This window comes from Dendrobates tinctorius, unplaced genomic scaffold (genome assembly GCF_039654945.1).
Source record: "Dendrobates tinctorius isolate UK_male_01 unplaced genomic scaffold, ASM3965494v1 ptg000157l, whole genome shotgun sequence".
Lineage (NCBI taxonomy): Eukaryota > Metazoa > Chordata > Amphibia > Anura > Dendrobatidae > Dendrobates > Dendrobates tinctorius.
The window spans coordinates 6,566,372-6,594,254 of NW_027361824.1; the positions used below are offsets into that span (position 1 = coordinate 6,566,372).

At 46.9% G+C, this 27,883-nt stretch overlaps 1 protein-coding gene across 5 annotated transcripts in view; it reads right to left on the bottom strand.

Annotated features, from left to right (window-relative positions):
- Positions 1–27,883, bottom strand: part of SLCO2B1 (solute carrier organic anion transporter family member 2B1) — a 196,513-nt gene that overhangs the window by 143,548 nt on the left and 25,082 nt on the right. For 2 of the 5 annotated variants that reach the window (XM_073548504.1, XM_073548500.1), the window contains exon 2: positions 2,398–2,498. The exons of 1 other annotated variant lie outside the window; for it this stretch is intronic. The gene's annotated coding sequence lies outside the window, so the exon portion shown is untranslated. Of the gene's footprint in view, positions 1–2,397; positions 2,499–11,941; positions 12,287–27,883 lie in introns of those variants that run through there. 2 more of the 5 variants (XM_073548501.1, XM_073548503.1) reach the window with 2 other exon arrangements.

Consider the following 27,883-nt stretch of genomic DNA (forward strand, 5'->3'; position numbering starts at 1 on the left):
AATCTGAGAATGGGACATAGTTAATTAAGTGACCCCCTCCTGTCTGTACTGGAGCACAGGTCTGCAACCTGCACCTCCCCCAATGGAAATGAAACTAGAAATCCCAACACGCCGTAAATTCTCCAGACTCCCTGACTGCATGCTGGAACTTGTAGAATCATAGAATCATAGAATGGTAGAGTTGGAAGGGACCTCCTGGGCCATCTGGTCCAACCCCCTGCTCAAAGCAGGATTCGCTAAATCATCCCAGTCAGATGTCTGTCCAGCCTCTGTTTGAAGACTTCCATTGAAGGAGAACTCACCACCTCTCGTGGCAGCCTGTTCCACTCATTGATCACTCTGTCAAAAAGTTTTTTCTAATATCTAATCTGTGTCTCCTTCCATTCAGTTTCATCCCATTGCTTCTAGTCTTTCCTTGTGCAAATGAGAATAAAGTTGATCCTTCTACAATGTGACAGCCCTTTAGATATTTGTAGACAGCTATTAAGTCTCCTCTCAGTCTTCTCTTTTGCAAACTAAACATTCCCAAATCCTGCAACCTTTCCTCATAAGACAGGGTTTGCAGACCGGTCACCATTCTGGTCGTTCTTTTCTGAACTTGCTCCAGTTTGTTGATGTCTTTTTTAAAATGTGGTGCCCAAAACTGGACACAATATTCCAGATGAGGTCTGACCAAAGAGGAGGGAAATAATGACTTCACGTGATCTAGACTGTATGCTTCTGTTAATACATCCTAGAATTGCATTTGCCTTTTTTGCTGCTGCATCACACTGTTGACTCATATTCAGTCTGTGATCTATTAGTATACCCAAGTCTTTTTCACATGTGCTGTTGCTTAGCCCTATTCCTCCCATTCTGTATATGCTTTTTTCATTTTTATTGCCCAGATGTAGTACTTTGCATTTTTCCCTGTTAAAAACCATTCTGTTAGTTGCTTCCCACTTCTCCAGTTTATTTATATCTTTTTGAATCCTCTCTCTCTCTTCTCTAGTATTAGCTATCCCTCCTAGCTTTGTGTCATCAGCAAATTTAATCAGTTTACCCTCAATTCCTTCATCTAAATCGTTGATAAAGATGTTGAACAATACAGGGCCCAGGACAGAGCCCTGTGGTACCCCACTTGAGACATTCTTCCAACCAGGTGTAGTTCCAAACCAGGTGATCGGCAGTGTCTGGAGCGATGGGTAAAGCTCATGCCTCCAGAGAAGACTCTAAGCAAATGTCCCATTGCATTGAAAGCAGAGATTTCACATACTGCGCTCCAAAAGCCATTCTCATTGAGATCTATGCCTTGCCCATCGATCTTAACAGCTCATTTATATATTATGAAAAATGTGCATTTCTCAAGAATAAGTCATCAGGTCGCAGATACCAGGATATCATTGTATTCAACTTTCTGCGACCTACATGCCGATACAAATGGGCTGAGGAGGGATGTTTAGGTGACAGCTTTGGCCACAGGTCATCTGTGCGCACCAAAAGTATTTCTGCACACTACAGAGAGGCAGGTTTGTGTCAGCAATTTCCAGCATAAGAACAAAATAACTTAATAATTAAGTGCAGCAATATTGGCAACTTTTTGATCGTTGTATTCGTTTTTTTATTTATCAATATATAAAGCAGAGAAATAACATTGAAAACCGATGTATGCGATCAGTGATCATACCGGGACCTCTACCCTTCTAACACCCGGAGAGTTTGTCGGTGTGCACACGTTGCAGGTTTGGTGCGTTTTTTTTCCTTGCAGATTTTCTAGATAAACCTGAAATGATCCTGATGCCAGCAAAGTGAATGAGGAACCTTATGTGTCGCACACACGTAGAGTATCTTTAGACTTGCAGATTTGATGCAGAAAATAATCTGCAGGATGTTGATTCTCTGCGTTTCTCACCGTTGACTTCAATCCAATCAGTCAAAAACCCAACAAAAACACACAGAAAAAAAACAACACCCAAAATGTGGCAAAAATGCATGAAAAAGGGCAGAAAAACACCAAAACGTGGCAAAAATGCTGCGAAAACGCACAGAAAAAAAGCACCATAAATTTGGCAAATATGCATTAAAAAAGGCAGAAAAACACCAAAAAATGCTGCAAAAACGCACAGAAAAAAAAGCAGGCATAAACGCTGCATAAACGCTCATTTTTTCTCCTGCATTTTTTTCCTGCCAAAAGATGCAGAAATGGTGCTGAAATTGTTCGCTGGAAAGACATTGATGGCCCACGCTGAGTGAAGATCACCGGGACACGTGTATAAAAACAGCCCCATAGTGAAAAGTATAAGAGACGCAGCAATAATAAAGGAGGACACTGATGGCGCACACTGAGGGGTCACAGGTCGCTGACCATTACTATTATCATTATTATTTGTTTGGATCAATACTAAAGTCAGTGCTTACTTGATGCAAGTTGTCGTCTCTTGTCCCGGAGTCCATATATCATCACCCCAGGTGCTCCCAGGACCGGTCTCCTCTAGATCTGCGGCTTCAGTCCCTGCTCTCTGTATTATAGAGAAATGTTTTATGACCTTTAAACACAAAGTAAACCAGACCGGCCACATTCACCCCCGAGCCCAGAAAAGCTCACAGCTCAGGGCTGCAGAACAGGCCACACACTGGATACAATGTATCAGTAAATTCCTGGACAGGATCCCACACTGGATACAATGTATCAGTAAATTCCTGGACAGGATCCCACACTGGATACAATGTATCAGTAAATTCCTGGACAGGATCCCACACTGGATACAATGTATCAGTAAATTCCTGGACAGGATCCCACACTGGATACAATGTATCAGTAAATTCCTGGACAGGATCCCGCACCTCCCACACTTGATACAATGTATCAATAGATTCCTGGACAGGATCCCACACTGGATACAATGTATCAATAGATTCCTGGACAGGATCCCACACTGGATACAATGTATCAATAGATTCCTGGACAGGATCCCACACTGGATACAATGTATCGATAAATTCCTGGACAGGATCCCACACTGGATACATTGTATCAATAGATTCCTGGACAGGATCCCACACTAGATACAATGTATCGATAAATTCCTGGACAAGATCCCACACTGGATACAATGTATCAATAGATTCCTGGACAGGATCCCACACTGGATACAATGTATCAATAGATTCCTGGACAGGATCCCACACTGAATACAATGTATCAATAGATTCCTGGACAGGATCCCACACTGGATACAATGTATCAATAGATTCCGGGAAAGCATCCCACACTGGATTCAATGTATCAATAGATTCCTGCACAGGATCCCACACTAGATACAATGTATCGATAAATTCCTGGACAGGATCCCACATTGGATGTAATGTATCAATAGATTCCTGGACAGGATCCCACACTAGATACAATGTATCGATAAATTCCTGGACAAGATCCCACACTGGATACAATGTATCAATAGATTCCTGGACAGGATCCCACACTGGATACAATGTATCAATAGATTCCTGGACAGGATCCCACACTGAATACAATGTATCAATAGATTCCTGGACAGGATCCCACACTGGATACAATGTATCAATAGATTCCGGGAAAGCATCCCACACTGGATTCAATGTATCAATAGATTCCTGCACAGGATCCCACACTAGATACAATGTATCGATAAATTCCTGGACAGGATCCCACATTGGATGTAATGTATCAATAGATTCCTGGACAGGATCCCACACTGGATACAATGTATTGATAAATTCTTGGAAGGATCCCACACTGGATACAATGTATCGATAAATTCCTGGACAGGATCCCACACTGGATACAATGTATCAATAGATTCCTGGACAGGATCCCACACTAGATACAATGTATCGATAAATTCCTGGACAGGATCCCACACTGGATACAATGTATCAGTAAATTCCTGGACAGGATCCCGCACCTCCCACACTGGACACAATGTATCAATAGATTCCTGGACAGGATCCCACACTGGATACAATGTATCAATAGATTCCTGGACAGGATCCCACACTGGATACAATGTATCAATAGATTCCTGGACAGGATCCCACACTGGATACAATGTATCAATAGATTCCGGGACAGCATCCCACACTGGATTCAATGTATCAATAGATTCCTGCACAGGATCCCACACTAGATACAATGTATCGATAAATTCCTGGACAGGATCCCACACTGGATACAATGTATCAATAGATTCCAGCACAGCATCCCACACTGGATACAATGTATCAATAGATTCCTGGACAGGATCCCACACTGGATACAATGTATCAATAGATTCCGGGACAGCATCCCACACTGGATTCAATGTATCAATAGATTCCTGCACAAGATCCCACACTAGATACAATGTATCGATAAATTCCTGGACAGGATCCCACACTGGATACAATGTATCAATAGATTCTTGCACAGGATCCCACACTAGATACAATGTATCGATAAATTCCTGGACAGGATCCCACATTGGATGTAATGTATCAATAGATTCCTGGACAGGATCCCACACTGGATACAATGTATTGATAAATTCTTGGAAGGATCCCACACTGGATACAATGTATCGATAAATTCCTGGACAGGATCCCACACTGGATACAATGTATCAATAGATTCCTGGACAGGATCCCACACTGGATACAATGTATCAGTAAACTCCTGGACAGGAACCCACACTGGATACAATGTATCAATAGATTCCTGGACAGGATCCCACACTGGATACAATGTATCAATAAATTCATTGACAGGATCCCACACTGGATACAATGTATCGATAGATTCCTGGACAGAATCCCACACTGGATACAATGTATCAGTAATTTCCTGGACAGGAACCCACACTGGATACAATGTATCAATAGATTCCTGGACAGGATCCCACACTGGATACAATGTATCGATAAATTCCTGGACAGGATCCCACACTAGATACAATGTATCGATAAATTCCCTGACAGGATCCCACACTAGATACAATGTATCAATAGATTCCTGGACAGGATCCCACACTGGATACAATGTATCCTTAAATTCCTGGACAGGATCCCACACTGGATACAATGTATCGATAAATTCCTGGACAGGATCCCACACTGGATGCAATGTATTGATAAATTCCTGGACAGGATCCCACATTGGATACAATGTATCAATAGATTCCTGGATAGGATCCCTCACTTCCCACACTGGATTTTGACATACTGGTTTGACAGGTAGTGATCTGGGCAATGACGTCCCTTCCAGGACTTCGGTATGGGTGGGGTAATTACTAAATTTAGAGGCATGGTCATAGCTGCATTTACTGCCCAGGGCAGAAGATTTAGCCATTTTTTATTGCATTCTATGATAATTCTTTCCAGACCCTTCTGGACAAACCCCAGACCTGACATCTCCATTCCTCTAATATCTCTGCGCCTGTCATCGCACCGATTGTCCATCCATTGTAGCATACATATACTGTAAGAGTCTTCATGAAGATGAGAGTGCCACTGACCATCCCATATAATCAATCCTTTATTTCGGACACATTAATAACCGGTTGCAGGAGGACGCAGGTAACACTGTGGACGACGATCGCTTCACGTTATACTAACGCTTCAAAGGGTCCTACTACCAAAACAATCAACATCCACAGTGTTACCTGCGCCCTCCTGCTACTGGTTCTTAATGTGTCCGAAATAAAGGATTGATTTACGGAATGTCGAATGCCACTCTTTTTCTTATCTTCTTGATGACTGTCTGTTACAATTGCTTTTTTGGTATTGTGGGCATCATAATGCCTGTTGAGGGGTTGTTGGCATAATGTGTGTGTTTGGGGGGCGTCATACTGTGTGATGGGCATCAAATGGTGCGAGTGGCACTTTGGGGGTCATAAACACTAATGGGATTCACTAGCAACCATATTTCTGTGTGCACCCATATAAAGGACTGGTCGGGGTTAGAGAAGAGCTCTCAGTCTGTGTGTCTCTTTCCTAACTTTCAGACTTTGAAGGAATGGATCAGTTGCGCTTGTTCGCGATGCTGCTCAGCGGCCCGACAGTCAGGATACTTTTTACCACTTGTGTCCCCTCTTTCCTCCTATTTTCTCTAGTATGAGTTCTGTGTATGGAATCGTACCGGTCCGTACACATATAACGCCCAGATAGACAGACTAAGAAGCAATTATTGTCTTTGGCTTCATAAACAGTCATACAAAATTCATATATATAACCACTGAACACAACATGCCATGACAAAAACTAATAATAAAAAATAAACAAATGTGATACAGTGCCCAGATAAACATTGCCAAAAGGGGTCTAGAGTAACATTACATAAGCGCTGTATAGCTAAATGTACTGTGTGGCAGTGCTTATCTGGTCACTGCATGGCAAAGTTTATCTTGACACTGTATAGTAGTGTTAATCTAGATTCTCTGTGGCAGTGATTATCTGAGAACGATATGGCACTGTTTATCAGAGCATGGGATGGCAATATCTATCTGGGCGATGTATGGCAATGTTTACCTAGACACCATATTGCAATGTTTGTCTGATCGCTGTATAGCAAAATTTATTTGGTCACTGTATGGTGTCAAAATAAATATTACCATACATTGCTCAGATAAAAATTGCTATGGAAAACACTACCAGACGATGTCAAGATAAACTTTGCTATGCAGTGCCCAGATAAACATTGCCACACAGTGCCCAGATAAAAACTGCCACACGGTGCCCAGATAAACACTGCCACACGGTGCCCAGATAAAAACTGCCACACAGTGCCCAGATAAACACTGCCACACAGTGCCCAGATAAACACTGCCACACGGTGCCCAGATAAACACTGCCACACGGTGCCCAGATAAACACTGCCACACGGTGCCCAGATAAAAACTGCCACACGGTGCCCAGATAAACACTGCCACACGGTGCCCAGATAAACACTGCCACACGGTGCCCAGATAAACACTGCCACACGGTGCCCAGATAAAAACTGCCACACAGTGCCCAGATAAAAACTGCCACACGGTGCCCAGATAAAAACTGCCACACAGTGCCCAGATAAAAACTGCCACACGGTGTCCAGATAAACACTGCCACACAGTGCCCAGATAAACATTGCCACACAGTGCCCAGATAAACACTGCCACACAGTGCCCAGATAAACACTGCCATAGAGTGCCCAGATAAAAACTGCCGCACAGTGTCCAGATAAACACTGCCACACAGTGCCCAGATAAACACTGCCACACAGTGCCCAGGTAACCACTGCCACACAGTGCCCAGGTAACCACTGCCACACAGTGCCCAGGTAACCACTGCCACACAGTGCCCAGGTAACCACTGCCATACAGTGCCCAGGTAACCACTGCCACATGATGCCCAGATAAACACTGCCATACAGTGCCCAGGTAACCACTGCCACACAGTGCCCAGATAAACACTGCCACACAGTGTCCAGATAAACACTGCCACACAGTGCCCAGGTAACCACTGCCACACAGTGCCCAGATAAACACTGCCACACAGTGCCCAGATAAACACTGCCACACAGTGTCCAGATAAACACTGCCACAGAGTGCCCAGATAAACACTGCCGCACGGTGTCCAGATAAACACTGCCACACGGTGCCCAGATAAAAACTGCCACACGGTGCCCAGATAAAAACTGCCACACGGTGCCCAGATAAAAACTGCCACACGGTGCCCAGATAAAAACTGCGACACGGTGCCCAGATAAAAACTGCGACACGGTGCCCAGATAAAAACTGCCACACGGTGCCCAGATAAACACTGCCACACAGTGCCCAGATAAACATTGCCACACAGTGCCCAGATAAACACTGCCACACAGTGCCCAGATAAACACTGCCACACAGTGCCCAGATAAACACTGCCGCACAGTGTCCAGATAAACACTGCCACACAGTGCCCAGGTAACCACTGCCACACAGTGCCCAGGTAACCACTGCCACACAGTGCCCAGGTAACCACTGCCACACAGTGCCCAGGTAACCACTGCCACATGATGCCCAGATAAACACTGCCATACAGTGCCCAGGTAACCACTGCCACACAGTGCCCAGATAAACACTGCCACACAGTGTCCAGATAAACACTGCCACACAGTGCCCAGGTAACCACTGCCACACAGTGCCCAGATAAACACTGCCACACAGTGCCCAGATAAACACTGCCACACAGTGTCCAGATAAACACTGCCACACAGTGTCCAGATAAACACTGCCACACCGTGCCCAGATAAACACTGCCACACAGTGCCCAGGTAACCACTGCCACACAGTGCCCAGGTAACCACTGCCACACAGTGTCCAGATAAACACTGCCACACAGTGTCCAGATAAACACTGCCACACCGTGCCCAGATAAACACTGCCACACAGTGCCCAGGTAACCACTGCCACACAGTGCCCAGGTAACCACTGCCACACAGTGTCCAGATAAACACTGCCACACAGTGCCCAGGTAACCACTGCCACACGGTGTCCAGGTAACCACTGCCACACAGTGCCCAGGTAACCACTGCCACACAGTGTCCAGATAAACACTGCCACACAGTGCCCAGGTAACCACTGCCACACGGTGTCCAGGTAACCACTGCCACACGGTGCCTAGATAAACACTGCCACACAGTGCCCAGATAAACACTGCCACACAGTGCCCAGGTAACCACTGCCACACGGTGTCCAGGTAACCACTGCCACATGGTGCCTAGATAAACACGGCCACACAGTGCCCAGATAAACACGGCCACACAGTGCCCAGGTAACCACTGCCACATGGTGCCCAGATAAACACTGCCACACAGTGTCCAGGTAACCACTGCCACACGGTGTCCAGGTAACCACTGCCACATGGTGCCTAGATAAACACTGCCACACAGTGCCCAGATAAACACTGCCACACGGTGTCCAGGTAACCACTGCCACACGGTGTCCAGGTAACCACTGCCACACAGTGCCCAGGTAACCACTGCCACACAGTGTCCAGATAAACACTGCCACACAGTGCCCAGGTAACCACTGCCACACGGTGTCCAGGTAACCACTGCCACACGGTGCCTAGATAAACACTGCCACACAGTGCCCAGATAAACACTGCCACACAGTGCCCAGGTAACCACTGCCACACGGTGTCCAGGTAACCACTGCCACATGGTGCCTAGATAAACACGGCCACACAGTGCCCAGATAAACACGGCCACACAGTGCCCAGGTAACCACTGCCACATGGTGCCCAGATAAACACTGCCACACAGTGTCCAGGTAACCACTGCCACACGGTGTCCAGGTAACCACTGCCACATGGTGCCTAGATAAACACTGCCACACAGTGCCCAGATAAACACTGCCACACAGTGCCCAGGTAACCACTGCCACACGGTGTCCAGGTAACCACTGCCACATGGTGCCTAGATAAACACGGCCACACAGTGCCCAGATAAACACGGCCACACAGTGCCCAGGTAACCACTGCCACATGGTGCCCAGATAAACACTGCCACACAGTGCCCAGATAAACACGGCCACACAGTGCCCAGGTAACCACTGCCACATGGTGCCCAGATAAACGCTGCCACACAGCTGCCACACAGTGTCCAGATAAACGCTGCCACACAGTGTCCAGATAAACTCTGCCACACAGTGTCCAGATAAACGCTGCCACACAGTGTCCAGATAAACTCTGCCACACAGTGTCCAGATAAACACTGCCACACAGTGCCCAGATAAACACTGCCACACAGTGCCCAGATAAACACTGCCACACGGTGCCCAGATAAACATTACCATCGCCAGCTTGTTCCTTCCAAACCTAGGAGGCTCGGTGCCTCCTTACACATCATAGAGGTCATACACAATACTGGATGCAGGAGTTCTTGATGGGCGGTGTACTCATTTTTCCATCAACTAATTTGAGCAAAACTGAAAACTTTGTAAAAACATCAAGTCACTCGATGATAATAGAAAATATACTGGCTTTTGTGATGCTAATGATTTTGTGGATTCTCTTCCTGCACAGAAACCATTCATCAAATGCAGATAATCCCCCCTCAGCCCAAGAGACAAGCTCTCACCTGAAGCCCCCAGACCCTTTACACCAAAATCAATGGGCTGACCAAACAAAAGAGATAAAGTCAGTGACCCTAATGATTGTCCCTGATCAGAGCTCTTGTCTCACACTCCATTACTGAGCAGAGAATTATCCCCGGCCCTTTAAGAGGATGAGTGGACTCAATAAACTGGAGGCTAAATAAAGAGAAAAAGAGATGTCCAGCCTGTGCCAGAGGTCGGGAAGATTGACGAAGAGGTTACAACTCTTCCCCTCCTCCGACATGTGGGTGGTGGAACCTGAATAAATGACGTATCAAGAAAAGAATTCAAAAACGTAACAATGTCTCAAGTGCCATCAACTATGACCAACCACCACCTCCTCCTCTGGATGGAGAGCTGATCTCCTATGGTGACTGGGGTCTGGATCCTGACACTTCCCTTTTAACTCCTCAACACCATTGATCTTTTTTCAACGGAAGGAAGACCAAAGTAGAGGAACCATTATAGGTCACACTAAAAGTGACTGTGGCCCTTTGGTAGAGAGGAGCCACTTCTGGTTTCTTTTCTTGGGAGAGGAAGAGAGATAAAAAAGAATGAATATGGAATACTGGAAAATTTCCCAAGGATCATGGAATGATGAGGACAGAAACACCAATCCATTTTTTTTCCCTGGAATGACAAAACTAGATGTTAACTTTGATCTTCCGGTTTGTGGTCACTCCACCCCACCCCTTATCTCTCTTTTCTTAGTCCACGTCTAACAGTATCTGCAAACTGTGTGACCTCAAGGAACAGCGCCCCCCGTTGGTCTCTTTGACCCTGCACTCTCTATCAACGCAATCATTTTGGTCGAACCTGTGAAGAAGCACAGAAAGAGCGAAACGTCACTACCAACTCAAGAGGTTCTGAAGCGATGAACAGAATAGGACTAAACTTTCCAACAACAGCAGCATCGGCCGCTCAGTCTCTTCCTCATTTTACCAGAATAGATTTTGTTGTTTTTCTCATAAACTGGGGAAAAGATCAAGATAAAAACGGCTTTTGCTGAGACTGATACATGTGAACCTCCAGAAAAAGTTCTATAATGGTGGGGACAATGTGAGGAGAAATGGTGAGTGAGGAGTGCAAAAAAGTTACAGAAAAATGTTTTTCCTAAGTCCACAGATATTAGACAGAGTCGTCACATGCTCCTTTCTCCTGGAGAAAGAACCTGCTTTTCGCCAAAATATCCCCTTTTTGCTTCATACATATATTACTATTATTTTATGTAAGATTATGACTCTAATTTTTATTTTTTTATTTTTTTTTTTACATTTCAATGTTATCCCAGTTTTTTTTAATTTTTTTTTTTTGTTCTTTATAGAAGTTTTGTGATTATATTTTGGGGGTAAAAGATACCAAAAAAATAAAATAAAATAATGAAAAACAAAAGTTACCACCGAAAGACATGAAAAGATCTTTATTCTGCTCCGAGGTCTCTCCGGATTCCAAATCGTCATAGACGAAGAGGTTACAAAAAAAATAATAGCATAATAGTATATTATTATTTTAACCCCTTGCTCACCCTCAGAAGAATCCAGTAAGATGTCACCCGGCGGGCCACTCTTCTCCTGCGACATTTCAACAGAATTCAAAGTAACAAATTTGATTTATTATGGAATCATTCATTCAACTTTCTGAGAATCCTAACTGGTACATCTGGGATCAGGGGATGTGTGGGCGCAGGTTGGCCGGTCAAGAAGCCAAATATTTGCCATCGGTTTAAGCCGGAATGGATACAAATAAGAATTTGTAGAATTTTGCTTCCAGTCTTTTTATTGCATTTCCTCTTTAAATCTAAAAGTATCAAGAATAAAAAGAAACCGGAAACTCACTGATCAGTGCAGCATCCACATAGAAGGACGTGGAGAGCGGACGATCCTCTGAGTTTCCCCCCGGTGATGGACATCAGCTGTACTCCACTTTGGCAGTCGGGGGGCGTCCTGTGTCCCCTCAATCACAGCCGCACGGAGGGCGTCTTGACTTCTCGGGCACAGAGTTACGACACAGATCTGGCTTCTTCCTTTGTTCTCCTATTTCCCATTTTTTCTGCTGACGCTTTTTTTTTTTAATGCCAGACGGTCATAAATACAGGAAGTTTTATTGGTCAGCAATCGGGGTGCGGACTGTCCTGAGAGGGGTCGCACTTCCACCCCAGAAACACTTTAGGGCATGTGGATTGTGGGCTTCAGGTCATCTGAGGATACACATCCCCACATATGGGGCAAATATCAGTTGTCAGAGCCCAAGAACTTTTGTTTTCCAGCAGAAAAAGTTGTGAAAACTTACATTTTTATCAAAGAAGAAAAAAACTAGTAAATAAGTGACAAAAGTTCACAGGAGACGGGAAAGAGCCTGCCTGTAATAACACAGAGAAGGGCCACAATGGCTCTGATCCACATGGGGCCGATACGGGGGGGGGGGTTCCTGGATTATTCCTGGACATTGGCTTTTGAATAGGATCCAGATCTCTGCAGGTTACGTGCGTCCTCGGGAAACAACAGAGAACGAGCGTCCCGGGCGACAACAGTGCAGAACAAAACATGCAAAATTAGCGAGCATTTCCCCTTTAATTCTATAATATATGGGGTCTCTGATGAAGTAAAACGGATTCCAGAAATTGAACTTTACCCGTCGAAAAACATGGAAGTGCCCAATCCTGTACGGCAAAGCTGCGCACATTGGTTCAAGAGAAATGGAATTCACTTTAAGTTTCGAGAAGTATTGTTTCTCCTAGCGGAGAATGACCTGCTAAGCATGCCGAGGGGAGGAGGCATAAAGCCGCAATGCTCCTCTGGGAATTATGCAAACTGTCTCTTCAAAGAGGAAGAGGACTAGAACTCTAGCGCCACCTATTGGAAGTAGCGATCCTAAAAGTCAATGTCACTCTTTAAAGAGCCTTGTTACATGATCTAGGATAAAAACCAAGCCAGAATCTCAATTCACAGACACTGTGTTTCGGGATACTGCCCCTCATCAGTGCAAAGTGTGAGATCTGGTTTGGCTGTGAGAGAGGAGTCTATATATCCAAGAAGTATAGTTTCTCCTTGTGGAGTCAGACGCCTCTCACACAGCCAAACCAGATCTCACACTTTGCACTGACGAGGGGCAGTACCCCAAAACACAGCGTCGGCAAATTGAGATTCTGGCTTGGCTTTTATCCTAAGTCACGTAACAAGGCTCGTTAAAGGGTCAAGATTGACATTTAGGATTGCTAGTTCCAATAGGTGGCACTAGAGTTCTAGTCCTCTTCCACTTTAAATTTCATAAATAGCTGATGAATTTTTTTGTGATTTGATTCTCTTAGGGGCTGGGAAGGGGTTAAGATATGATAATATTATTCTCACCTCTCCCCTCACCTGTCCCGGTGGTGCAGCTCCTTGCCTGTTCCTACTGCAGTGAACAGGGGGGAACTAGATGTTGTAGGTGCCAGGGCTGCAGTGGCGTGCTAGCCCTGTGTCCCTCACACTGAGCCCTTACAGCCTCTTAGTGTGTGTGTGCACAGTGTCAAGGATGAATGCTGACAAGGGTATTAATGTCATCAAAAGGGAGTACTGTGTTCTCTCCACAATACATAGTCCATAGCGATGGGATCACAGGCCTTCATACGAGCTGGAAATTTTAGGTAGCAAGAGTGATGGTCACCGTGACATTTAAGATGGAATCTTCCCAGGTAATGGCTTACATAAGGTGATCGGCTGACTGCCGGTTATATACCGGGTCACAATCTTAATTCACAAAGTCCTTGGGCCGACACAGTTTAGTTCACTGTAGACCTCTCCTCACGTCACTCAGGTTGCTGTTTTTCTCCTTCGCTCCTCACAGGAAAGAGATGCACGCCTCCCCGACTCCTCCCAGACTCCTCCCAGACTCTAGAGGCTTCCGTAGAAACAGGGCTGAGAAAGTGTAATGTGGCCAAACTCTTGCACCTTTACATTTTGGACAGTAGATGGCAGTATAAGACAATTTATCAAATAAACCACATAACAGGACATAGTTTTTTGGTAACCACCCGACAACTATATTTTGCAACAGATAGGAGGAGGTACCGGGACACTACATACTCCCGCTCTTAAGATAAGCCGTCCTTGGCGACTTTTGGAGGGTGGCGCCTAGACAAAATAGCAAAAGTAACACTTTGTTCACCACCAACTTAGAAACACAATTGAGGTAGAGTCCTTTAAGGCAACGGTAAATTGTCCATTAGTGTCTCTTTAGAGCACAAAACATATTTTAACTAAAATGTAAAAGTAAATAAACTCTTGGATGGAAACCAGGCACATGCTTCAACTAGTTAGAGAATTGTAAATTATGGCTACATTACATTCACATAGATTTCCTCCGGATAGCGGACAGGTGGGATACCTTTCGCACTTCGCTCTGATCACCACAGCACTGGCTCTTCTGTGGGTGCGGGGATAGAAATGTCTCTAGTACACCTATGGCACGCAGCGCCCTCTCAGCTGGCACGTGGCATCGCCTCATCCTTTTTCTGGAGCTGCAGCTTCCTGCCTCACACGGTCAGCGGCGCGGCTGCGGCTGGATGACATCATCATTCAGCTCCACGACTGATGTGCCAGAGAGAGGAAGGAGGCTGCCGGTGCGCGGAGAGGCCAATGTGGCCGATGTGCCAGTGAAGCTGCTGTGGAGTGTGTGTCAATGATGGGGAGAGGGCCAATGATGGGACTGATGGAGAGAGGGACAATGATGGGAATGATGGTGAGAGGGCCAATGATGGGAGTGATGGGGAGAGGGACAATGATGGCGGTGATGGGGAGAGGGACAATGATGGGAGTGATGGGGAGAGGGACAATGGTGGGGAGAGGGACAATGATGGGAGTGATGGGGAGAGGGAAAATGATGGGAATGATGGTGAGAGGGCCAATGATGGGAGTGATGGGGAGAGGGCCAATGATGGGAATGATGGTGAGAGGGCCAATGATGGGAGTGATGGGGAGAGGGACAATGATGGCGGTGATGGGGAGAGGGACAATGATGGGAGTGATGGGGAGAGGGACAATGGTGGGGAGAGGGACAATGATGGGAGTGATGGGGAGAGGGAAAATGATGGGAATGATGGTGAGAGGGCCAATGATGGGAGTGATGGGGAGAGGGCCAATGATGGGAGTGATGGGGAGAGGGACAATGAAGGGAGAGATGGGGAGAGAGCCAATGATGGCGGTGATGGGGAGAGGGCCTATGATGGGAGTGATGGGGAGAGGGCCAATGATGGGAGTGATGGGGAGAGGGCCAATGATGGGAGTGATGGGGAGATGGCCAATGATGGCGGTGATGGGGAGAGGACCAATGATGGGAGTGATGGGGAGAGGGTCAATGATGGTGGTGATGGGGAGAGAGCCAATGATGGGAGTGATGGGGAGAGGGCCAATGATGGTGGTGATGGGGAGAGAGCCAATGATGGGAGTGATGGGGAGAGGGCCAATGATGGCGGTGATGGGGAGAGGGCCTATGATGGGAGTGATGGGGAGAGGGCCAATGATGGGAGTGATGGTGAGAGGGCCTATGATGGGAATGATGGGGAGAGGGGCAACGATGGTGGTGATGGGGAGAGGGCAACGATGGTGGTGATGGGGAGAGGGCAACGATGGTGGTGATGGGGAGGAGGATATGATGGAGGTGGTGGAATGGGCAATTTCTACATTTCTACATGAATGGGATCATGATGGGGCATATTACTACATGAAGGGGATAATGATGGGGCATTTGGAACATGTTGGCACTTTGTTATAAATAGTTGGGTTTTAGATTGCAGTTTGGGAACTTGGTCTCAGAAAGGTTTGCCATCATTGCTCTAGTATCTGGGGTGGCAGGCAAAGTACAGTCTCTATTGTCTGTTGGTGCAGAGACTGGGGTTGTAACTGCGGTTGGCACAAATGGGTAGTAACCAGGAACAAAAAGTTGTGGGACTCTTAGGAAGCCATCAGAAAGACTGGGTTGAACCCTGGGTTCACTTACAGGCACATAAGTAGGCACAATCCGCTGTTGAGGTGTAGTCTGGGTTGGCAGCTCCTCTTTAATGCAAATTTTCAAGCAATTGCAATAAACAACCTGTGGAATTCTTCCTGTTTTTTTTGTACTTCATAGACATCCGCTTCAGGGTAAGGAATGGCTGTAATGGTGTATGCTTCTGTTTCCCAGATTGGATCTAGTTTTCCCGAACGGTGAACCTTCTTCAGCCATACATTATCTCCAAGCTGTAATGTCTGTGCATGAACTCACAAGTTGTATTCTTCATGTGGTCTTCTTTGAGCTTCTTCCATGCAACAATCCATAATCTCTTACGCTTCAAGCATTCTACGCTGATGTTCAGTTTTTGGCACCTGAATTCCTAATGCACGGTGCTTCGATAATTGACTTTGTCTTCCAAACATGAGGTAGAAAGGTGAATAACCGGTAGAACAATGAGTGGTGTTATTGTAGATTTCCACTAGTTCATCAAGTAATTCCGGCCATTCTGCTTGTCTGGCAATCAAAGCAGTACGTAACATATTGATGAAGGTTTGATTTACCTTTTCACTAAGGCCATTCCCTTGAGGATGGTAAGCTGTTGTTCGCAGAATCTTGCACTCATGAAATTGGCAAAGTTCATGAAATAGTTGAGACTCGAAGGCTGGTCCACGATCTGTGACAACAGCTTCTGGACATCAATAAAGTTTCTCATATGCATGGTAAAACGTGATGGCAGTCATTCGTGCGGTGAGATCTTTGACAGGTAAAACAACAACCCATTTGGAATAATGATCCACCACAGTGAGGGCACAAGTGTAGCCTGAATGAGAAGGAGCAAGTGTCAGATGGTCCAGTGCTACTAGCTCGTTTGGTTTGTGAGAACGGATAGGATGTAGAGGCGCTCTGGCATCTTTCTTTCCTGCTTTTGTCAGATTAAAAGCTGGATATTCACTACACCAATTTTCGATATCTCATCGCATTCCAATCCAGTAGAAGCGTCGACGGATGCTAGCTTCTATTTTGTGTACACCAAAGTGTCCAGATTGATCATGGTAGGCATCAAGGATTATCTTAGCGTCTCACCTTGGAATGTGAATCTGATGCAGTCTCTCACCTGAGACAGGGTCCAGAGTATTTCGCAGGAGTAACCCTTTTTGGAGGATGAGACGTTTGCATCGTCTCCACAGACGTTTTTGTTCTATGTCAGGAAGTGAACTGCGAAGTCAAACTGGAATTCTTCCAGAACTTACAAAGTCATGGATTTCTCCAAGGACACAACTCTCACTTTGAATGGTTTTCCACATGGAAGAATCCTGGAGGGGTTCAGATTTCCTCTGCGAGGTTGCATGAGTCTCTGTGGTAGCACAGATGGTATTCTGCTGAGGCTTTTCCACCTCTTCCCAGGTGTCATCTTGGGGAGGTTCTTCTTCAACTTGCAGTCGGGATAATGCGTCTGCATTAACATTGGTTTTCCCACTTCTGTATTTGATGGTAAAGCAGTAGTTTGGAAGTCTGGAAGCCCATCTTTGTTCTAAGGTACCTAGTCGGGCAATATTCAGATGTGCTAGAGGATTATTGTCCATAAACATGGTAAATGGTGTGGCCGCTAAGTAATCCTTAAATTTCTCTGTCACAGCCCACAACAGAGCTCCAACTTGAATGAACTATAGTTATCATTCTTTTCAGCACCTCGTAGGTTTCGGCTGACATATGCTATGACACGCTCTTTGCCGTTTTGAGCTAGAGATAATATTGCACCAAGACGTTGGAAGCTGGCGACCGTATAAAGTTGGAACGGTTGGCTGTAATTAGGCTACGCTAGGATTGGGGGTCGAGTCAGCAATGACTTCAGTGTCTGGAATGCTGTCTCTTGTCTTTCAGACCAGTCTATAGGAAGTCTTCGATTACAGTTCTCCTTCCGCGTAAGGGTTCTTTCAAGGGTTCAGCCACAAGTGGGGAATGAAGTGGCGATAATAGAAAACTTCTGACTTCTTTGACAGTTGTTGGAGTTGACTAATTCTGCACAGCAACAAGCTTTTCAGGATCAGGGGCTATATTCCATCAGCACTGACTACGTGGCCCAGGTAGCAGACTCTTGGCTCTAAAAGCTGACATTTAGAGGGCTTGATTTTTAGGCCATGTTGGATGAGTAATTTAAATACTTCCGCCAGGTGACGTAGATGATCTTGATAGGTGCGGGAATACACTATAACATCATCAAGGTAGAGTAATACACTTTGAAAGTTCATATGTCCAAGACATCTTTCCATAAGTCGCTGGAACGTAGCAGGGGCATTACAAAGTCCGAATGGCATACTGTTACATTCATAGACTCCCATTGGGGGGGTAAAAGCAGTCTTCTCTCTGTCCTCAGGCACCAAGGGCACTTGCCAGTATCCACGGGTCAAGTCCAGAGTGGAAAAGTATCGTGTAAAGTATAGCGTGGCACTATTACAAGGTGCTCAAGTAGGTTACCCAGACCCAAGTGAGTAATAAATAGAGTTGAGCGACTTTTGTTTTTTTAGGGTCGAGTTTCGTTTCGTGAAACCCGACTTTTCCAAAAGTCGGGTCGAGCAAGATCGTCCGATTATAGGGAAAAGTCGGGGTCGTCCCGAAACACGAAACCCAATGTAAGTCAATGGGGAATAAAAGTCGGCAGTGAGAGGAGGACAGGAAACACACCTACAGTGCCCATTTGAATGCCAAAAGCATCAATTCTTCTTACTTAAGCTTGTCAACCTTAATTAACGTCATAATACAAGTTACGCACTGAAAAATGGGGGTTATTTGGCTAAAGTTGTGGGGGGGGGGAGGGCTGGCTGCAGGTTTTCATGTGCCCTGGGCGAAAGAGCGCCCCTTTAACACATACCACAACTCATCATGCTCCGATACGGCAGAGAAATAGCGGTATAGTACAATGAAAAATACTTCACTTTTTACATCTCATGACGAGGCCCATCTATTTCTCCATACAGAATCATTGGTCCCATATAATGTTTGAAACAGATATGATGAGCTCCACATAATGCTACAGTATATGTTGGTCCCCATGGATGAAGCTCCACTGTCTTATGGGCCCAAATAATGCTCCAAACATAATGGGCCCCATTTCTAATGCTCTAGTGTATAATGGGCCCTGTAAATGCTGCTCCAGTGTCTGATGTCCACCTTTGGAATGTTCCAGTGTATGGTGGGCCCCATCTATCATTCTCCAGAGTATAGTGCTCCCCAAAAATTGCTGTCCCAACATTGAAAACAATCAAATAAGTCTCCTCGCTAGGGAATCCCTGTACTAGTCTGGACTCCTCGTCGTCCCCATCTTCCATCTCACTGCACAGTATTTCAACTTTGCAAGTGCTGTGATCCTGGGCAAGCAGGGGAGGCCCACTCGTTGACGACGGCACTGGCACAGGGCCTCTGATAGTACGGTGGTGTGTCTGATGGCGGGTGGGCCGAACCTGCACTTTCATCTGCAGCTTCCTCTTTGTCACCGTGTAAGATGGAACTGTATATGGGAAGGGTAACCTGAGTTTCATCAGGGTCAGATTCAGGCCGTGTAGCGTGCGAGGGGAATGTAGTGGTCTGGGTCAATGTACCAGCAGATTCATCGAGCAGTGGCTGGGCATCAGTGCACTTGTGTCGCCCCCAGGAGTACGGTCGCCACAGTGGCATTACCTTCTTCCTAGGGAGTGTGATGTCATGCTTGGGAGCAACGAAGGATCTCTCTAGCAGGTTAACTGATTGGGCGGCGTTATTCCCACGAGTCATGACCCTCCAAACAGCGTTCATGAAGGCAAAGTGTTTGTTTTACGTGGGCAGTATGGTTGCAAAGCTGAACCTTAAAGGAATGTCCAGAAGGGCACCACCAGGAGTGGAGCCTACGGTTAAATTCGACTCCACCTGGGAAACCTCAACCATGCCAGCTACAGAACAGATGCACACATTGCAAGCTTAATTTCCGTTAACGAACGAGACTCCGTCATGCCCCGCGGTCCGAGTCCGGCTTTCTAGAGGGACACGTGAGGCTCTGGAACATGAGATTGGCCAATAACTGGTGTGTCATGCCCTTACATGTCCGTGGCTGCATGTGCGCTACACTGAAAAGGCCAGCGTTTGTCGCTTACAGGTGCAGATAACCCGCTGAACAACGTTAGTGATGGGGATCACTGATTACAATTATTACCCGCGAACAATGATTTCCCAGTAAGTGCAGGTCAACTGCAGTTCCGGAATTAGGCCTAACCGTCATTCCTGAAAAAATAAAAAACTTACGTGTGCAAACCACAGGTGCTGTAGCTTGCTTAACAGCTCGCCAGCCGTTCTCACGCCCAGTATGGATTACACGTGATTGCACAAAGGTTAGAAAGGGTACCGTATCCCCGGATAACATGTATGGATAGCGTACACATTCAAAATATATGTCTCAGGAGGCAGGCTCAGACGGTGTTAGGCCCAGTATGGATTGCACGTGATTGCACAAAGGTTAGAAAGGGTACCGTATCCCTGGATAACATGTATGGATAGCGTACACATTCAAAATATATGTCTCAGGAGGCAGGCTCAGACGGTGTTAGGCCCAGTATGGATTACACGTGATTGCACAAAGGTTAGAAAGGGTACCGTATCCCCAGATAACATGTATGGATAGCATACACATTCAAAATATATGTCTCAGGAGGCAGGCTCAGACGGTGTTAGGCCCAGTATGGATTGCACGTGATTGCACAAAGGTTAGAAAGGGTACCGTATCCCCGGATAACATGTATGGATAGCGTACACATTCAAAATATATGTCTCAGGAGGCAGGCTCAGACGGTGTTAGGCCCAGTATGGATTGCACGTGATTGCACAAAGGTTAGAAAGGGTACCGTATCCCCGGATAACATGTATGGATAGCGTACACATTCAAAATATATGTCTCAGGAGGCAGGCTCAGACGGTGTTAGGCCCAGTATGGATTGCACGTGATTGCACAAAGGTTAGAAAGGGTACCGTATCCCCAGATAACATGTATGGATAGCGTACACATTCAAAATATGTCTCAGGAGGCAGGCTCAGACGGTGTCAGGCACAGTATGGATTTGACGGCCCAGATTACACAGCGGAGGAGCAGGGAGAGGTAAAGATTGCAAATGCTGGGGACCTGCCCAAGCAAGGGGGGCCCACTCGTGGGCGTCGGTACTGGCACTGGGCCCCTCATAGTACAGCGGTGTGTCTGACGGCGGGTGTGCACCACCACCGTCAGAGACACTTGATTGCACTATGAGGGACCCTGTGCCAGTGCCCGCGCCCAAGAGTCGGCCTACCCACCTGTCCAGGGCAACGGCACTCGCACGGTGTCGTGCGCTAGGTGGTGACCCCGGCCATGGGGGGGAGGCAGCACAGTTAGGGAGTTTTAGAAAGTGGCATATGTTGATGTTGGACATTCAGCTGATGCAAAAGGCGAAATAGGTCAAGTCCCAGGAAGAGGTGGACCAAAGCAAGCCATTTTTCTGTCACCCTATGTGTCATCAGGGGAAGGTGGGACAAAATCCTTGGAAACCCATGCATGGTTCATTTTAATGAAGGTTAGATCATCCACATTTTGGGTTGACAGACGGGTCCTTTTTTCTGTCAGGATTGATCCAGCTGCACTGAAGACTCTTTCCGATAGCACACTTGCAGCTGGGCAAGCGAGCTCCTGTAAGGCATATTGTGCCATTTCAGGCCAGGTGTCCAGTTTAGAGGCCCAATAGTCAAAGGGGAATGACCTGTGTGGGAGAACATCGATATGGGAGGAAAAGTAGTTTGTAACCATGGTTGACAACTGCTGTCTCCTGTCACTTTCCATCGATGCAGTATTACCAGTTGTGTGAGCGGTATTTGAAAAATCAGTCCACAACATTGTCATGAAACCCCTGTCTCCAACGCCACTTCTGCTGTGTGCACCACGAACACCTCTGCCAAGCTGCCCCCGGCCCGTACGGCTCGTGTGAGAACCATCACCGCTGCTGTGTGCTGGGAATGCCTCAAGCAACCGATTTACCAGAGTTGCTTGTTTATTAGCCAATATTAGGTCAAGGTTCTCCTGTGGCATGATGTTTTGTAATTTGCCTTTATAGCGTGGATCCAGGATGCTGGCCAACCAGTAGTCGTCATCGTTCATCATTTTGGCAATGCAGGGGTCCCTTTTTAGGATCCGCAAGGCATAATCTGACATGTGGGCCAATGTTCCCGGTGTCAATGATGCACTGCGAGTGCTGGTTGGAGGAGCACTTTCTGGAAAATCCACATCCCTCCAGTCACGCACAAACCCTGTACCAGACCTTGCCACGCCAACATTTTCACTTGCCCCACGAGATGCATCCTCCTCCCCTAAGTAATCATCCCCATCATCATCCTCCCCCTCCTCTTCTTCCTCCACCTCGTCCAGGAGAGGTCCCTGAGCAGACAATGGCTGAATGTCATCAAGGATTCCCTCCTCCTCTTCCTCCTCATCAACATTGGCTGCAGACGCCTGCTCCTTAAGGTGCGTCAAAGTTTGTATGAGCAGACGCATAAGTGGGATGCTCATGCTTAGGATGGCGTCGTCTGCGCTTACCAGCCGTGTGCATTCCTCAAAACACTGAAGGACTTTACAGAGGTCTTTCAGCTTCGACCACTGCACACCTGTCAACTCCATGTCTGCTCTCAAAGTGCCTGGCCGTGTATCCTCCCACAAATGCATTATGGCCTGCCTCTGCTCGCACAGCCGCTCCACCATGTGCAGGGTGGAGTTCCACCTTGTTGCAATGTTGATAATGAGGCGGTGGTTGGGAAGGTGGAGCAATCGCTGCAGCTTCTGCATACGAACGGAGTGTACAGGCGACCGGCGGATGTGCACGCACAGTCTTCGCACCTTCTGGAGCAGGGCTGTTAACTCCGGATAATTTTTGAGGAAGCACTGCACCACCAGGTTCAAGGTGTGAGCCAAGCAAGGTATGTGGCTGAGTTTTGAAAGGGCTATGGCTGCCACAAAATTACGGCCGTTATCACTAACTACCTTGCCTGCCTCAAGATGTACACTGCCCAGCCATGACTCAGTTTGTCGCTTCAAGTACTCGGCCAGCACCTCGGCGGTATGTCTGTCGCCCAAACACATCATCTGCAACACAGCCTGCTGACGCTTTCCACTAGCTGCTCGATAGGGGGACACATCGTGTGCAACAGTGGCAGCTGCAGATGGAGTGCTCGTACGACTGCGCTCTGTGGACGAGCTTTCGCTTCTGGAGGAGGAGGAGGAGGAGGAGGAGGAGGGTGGAACGCCTACAGCCAACTGTTTCCTATACCGTGGGCTAGGCAGCACTGTCCCACCACCGCTGTCCCCTGTGGACCCTGCATCCACCACATTAACCCAGTGCACAGTGATGGACACGTAACGGCCCTGGCCATGCCGACTGGACCATGCATCAGTTGTGAGGTGCACCTTTCCGCTCACTGACTGCTTGAGTGCATGGACAATGCGGTCTTTCACATGATGGTGGAGGGCTGGAATGGCTTTGCGAGAGAAGAAGTGGCGACTGGGTAGGTCATAGCGTGGTACTGCATAGGCCATGAGTTCGCGGAAAGCTGCGCTTTCCACCAACCGAAAGGGCATCATCTCAAACGAGATTAGTTTGGCAATGTGGGCGTTCAAACCCAGTGTACGCGGATGAGAGACTGAGTACTTTCTTGACCTACTCATAGTGTCTGGGAGGGTGAGCTGGACTTGAGAGCTGCATATGGTGGAAGTAGCGGTGGACAGGGCGGACTGAGAGAGGGTTGATGATGGTGATGGAGTTGGTGTTCTTTCTGATGGCCTAGAATCAGTCTTTCGTTGATATAACAGTGGGATTCCCTGACTGCTGTGGCCTTGCAACGACACCTCAACATTTGCTGCTGTGCTAACCGGTGGGCTTACAGTGGGGGAAACAATGTAGCATTGATGACTACCTTCGTTGTGATCAGTTGCACATGTGGCACTTGAGGTTTGGTGTTGTGTCCACGCTTGCAAGTGCATGCTGGTTAAATGTCTAAGCATGCAACTGGTATTCAAATTTTTCAGATTTTTCCCTCGGCTAAAGGTCTTTGCGCACTTCTTACAGATAACCTTGGCCTGATCATGAGGATTTTGTTCAAAAAAGTGCCACACTGCACTCTTCCTACTTTGGCAGACATTTTGCGGCCTAGCACGCTGTGATCTTTTGACCCTCTGGACAAGCTGTCCAGCAACTCTTTTGATGTTTGGAACCTGTCTTTGGAGTGCTCCGGGCCTGCCAGATAACAGCTGTTGCGATGTCGATGTCTGCTGTGGATGCTCCTCATCTGAGCTATTGGAAGCAGCACCCTCTTCCCTCAATGGATGCCAATCTGGGTCAACAACTGGGTCATCCATCACCTCCTCTTCTATGTCATGTGCACCTTCCTCTGTGTCACCGTGTATGGTGGTATAGTGTGTGGGAAGGGGCACCTGAGTCTCATCAGGGTCATAATCTGGCTCTGTACACTGCGAGGACAATGTAGTGCTCTGAGTGAATGTGCCAGCAGAATCATCCATCAGCGGCTGTGCATCAGTGCACTCCATGTCAGATTCATCTTGGCCTGGGTAATTCACCATTTCACTTGATAATCCAGGCATGGTATGTGAAAACAGCTCCATGGAGTAATCAGTAGTATGGCCTGCGTCATCCTTCAATCTTGGTTGGGGTGAAGGACACAAGGAAAGGTGTGGTTCATGAACATGAGCCTCCAATGACGACTCAGTGCTTTTACTTTTTACAACTGAAGAAGAGGAGGCGATAGAGCTGGAGGCTGAGTCAGCAATGTAAGACAAAACTTTTTCCTGATGCTCTGGCTTTAAAAGCGGTTTGCCAACTCCTAGAAAACTAAGCGTTCGAGGCCTTATCTAGCCAGACGATGACGCAGGCTCAACACCTCCTGCATTCGGTCCTATTTTGCTCTTGCCACTACCATCAGATCCACCACCAACACCATCATTACCAGCTGCCAACCCCCGCCCAATTCCACGGCCTCTTCCACCAGCCTTCCTCATTTTTGGTAGAAATGTAGACAAAATCCAACAAACTATATAGTACGTAAAACAAGGTACAAGGTGTCTATAGGACAGGGGAGATTTTGAATTTCTGCACACACTTTTGGACACTGGACACTTTTGGATTGTGTGAGGCCCACTGATATCTGAGCGCTATGTGACAGGCTTGATGGCACAGCTGTGACCTAAGTGACTAGAGGATAAGGGAGATTTTGAATCTCTGCACACACTTTTGGACACTGGACACTTTTGGATTGTGTGAGGCCCAATGAATATCTGAGCGCTATGTGACAGGCTCGATGGCACAGCTGTGACCTAAGTGACTAGAGGATAAGTGAGATTTTGAATCTCTGCACACACTTTTGGACACTGGACACTTTTGGATTGTGTGAGGCCCACTGATATCTGAGCGCTATGTGACAGGCTTGATGGCACAGCTGTGACCTAAGTGACTAGAGGATAAGTGAGATTTTGAATCTCTGCACACACTTTTGGACACTGGACACTTTTGGATTGTGTGAGGCCCACTGATATCTGAGCGCTATGTGACAGGCTCGATGGCACAGCTGTGACCTAAGTGACTAGAGGATAAGTGAGATTTTGAATCTCTGCACACACTTTTGGACACTGGACACTTTTGGATTGTGTGAGGCCCACTGATATCTGAGCGCTATGTGACAGGCTTGATGGCACAGCTGTGACCTAAGTGACTAGAGGATAAGTGAGATTTTGAATCTCTGCACACACTTTTGGACACTGGACACTTTTGGATTGTGTGAGGCCCACTGATATCTGAGCGCTATGTGACAGGCTCGATGGCACAGCTGTGACCTAAGTGACTAGAGGATAAGTGAGATTTTGAATCTCTGCACACACTTTTGGACACTGGACACTTTTGGATTGTGTGAGGCCCAATGAATATCTGAGCGCTATGTGACAGGCTCGATGGCACAGCTGTGACCTAAGTGACTAGAGGATAAGTGAGATTTTGAATCTCTGCACACACTTTTGGACACTGGACACTTTTGGATTGTGTGAGGCCCAATGAATATCTGAGCGCTATGTGACAGGCTCGATGGCACAGCTGTGACCTAAGTGACTAGAGGATAAGTGAGATTTTGAATCTCTGCACACACTTTTGGACACTGGACACTTTTGGATTGTGTGAGGCCCAATGAATATCTGAGCGCTATGTGACAGGCTCGATGGCACAGCTGTGACCTAAGTGACTAGAGGATAAGTGAGATTTTGAATCTCTGCACACACTTTTGGACACTGGACACTTTTGGATTGTGTGAGGCCCACTGATATCTGAGCGCTATGTGATAGGCTCGATGGCACAGCTGTGACCTAAGTGACTAGAGGATAAGTGAGATTTTGAATCTCTGCACACACTTTTGGACACTGGACACTTTTGGATTGTGTGAGGCCCACTGATATCTGAGTGCTATGTGACAGGCTTGATGGCACAGCTGTGACCTAAGTGACTAGAGGATAAGTGAGATTTTGAATCTCTGCACACACTTTTGGACACTGGACACTTTTGGATTGTGTGAGGCCCACTGATATCTGAGCGCTATGTGACAGGCTCGATGGCACAGCTGTGACCTAAGTGACTAGAGGATAAGTGAGATTTTGAATCTCTGCACACACTTTTGGACACTGGACACTTTTGGATTGTGTGAGGCCCAATGAATATCTGAGCGCTATGTGACAGGCTCGATGGCACAGCTGTGACCTAAGTGACTAGAGGATAATGAGATTTTGAATCTCTGCACACACTTTTGGACACTGGACACTTTTGGATTGTGTGAGGCCCACTGATATCTGAGCGCTATGTGACAGGCTTGATGGCACAGCTGTGACCTAAGTGACTAGAGGATAAGTGAGATTTTGAATCTCTGCACACACTTTTGGACACTGGACACTTTTGGATTGTGTGAGGCCCACTGATATCTGAGCGCTATGTGACAGGCTCGATGGCACAGCTGTGACCTAAGTGACTAGAGGATAAGTGAGATTTTGAATCTCTGCACACACTTTTGGACACTGGACACTTTTGGATTGTGTGAGGCCCAATGAATATCTGAGCGCTATGTGACAGGCTCGATGGCACAGCTGTGACCTAAGTGACTAGAGGATAATGAGATTTTGAATCTCTGCACACACTTTTGGACACTGGACACTTTTGGATTGTTTGAGGCCCAATGAATATCTGAGCGCTATGTGACAGGCTCGATGGCACAGCTGTGACCTAAGTGACTAGAGGATAAGTGAGATTTTGAATCTCTGCACACACTTTTGGACACTGGACACTTTTGGATTGTGTGAGGCCCACTGATATCTGAGCGCTATATGACAGGCTTGATGGCACAGCTGTGACCTAAGTGACTAGAGGATAAGTGAGATTTTGAATCTCTGCACACACTTTTGGACACTGGACACTTTTGGATTGTGTGAGGCCCAATGAATATCTCAGCGCTATGTGACAGGCTCGATGGCACAGCTGTGACCTAAGTGACTAGAGGATAAGTGAGATTTTGAATCTCTGCACACACTTTTGGACACTGGACACTTTTGGATTGTGTGAGGCCCACTGATATCTGAGCGCTATGTGACAGGCTTGATGGCACAGCTGTGACCTAAGTGACTAGAGGATAAGTGAGATTTTGAATCTCTGCACACACTTTTGGACACTGGACACTTTTGGATTGTGTGAGGCCCAATGAATATCTGAGCGCTATGTGACAGGCTCGAT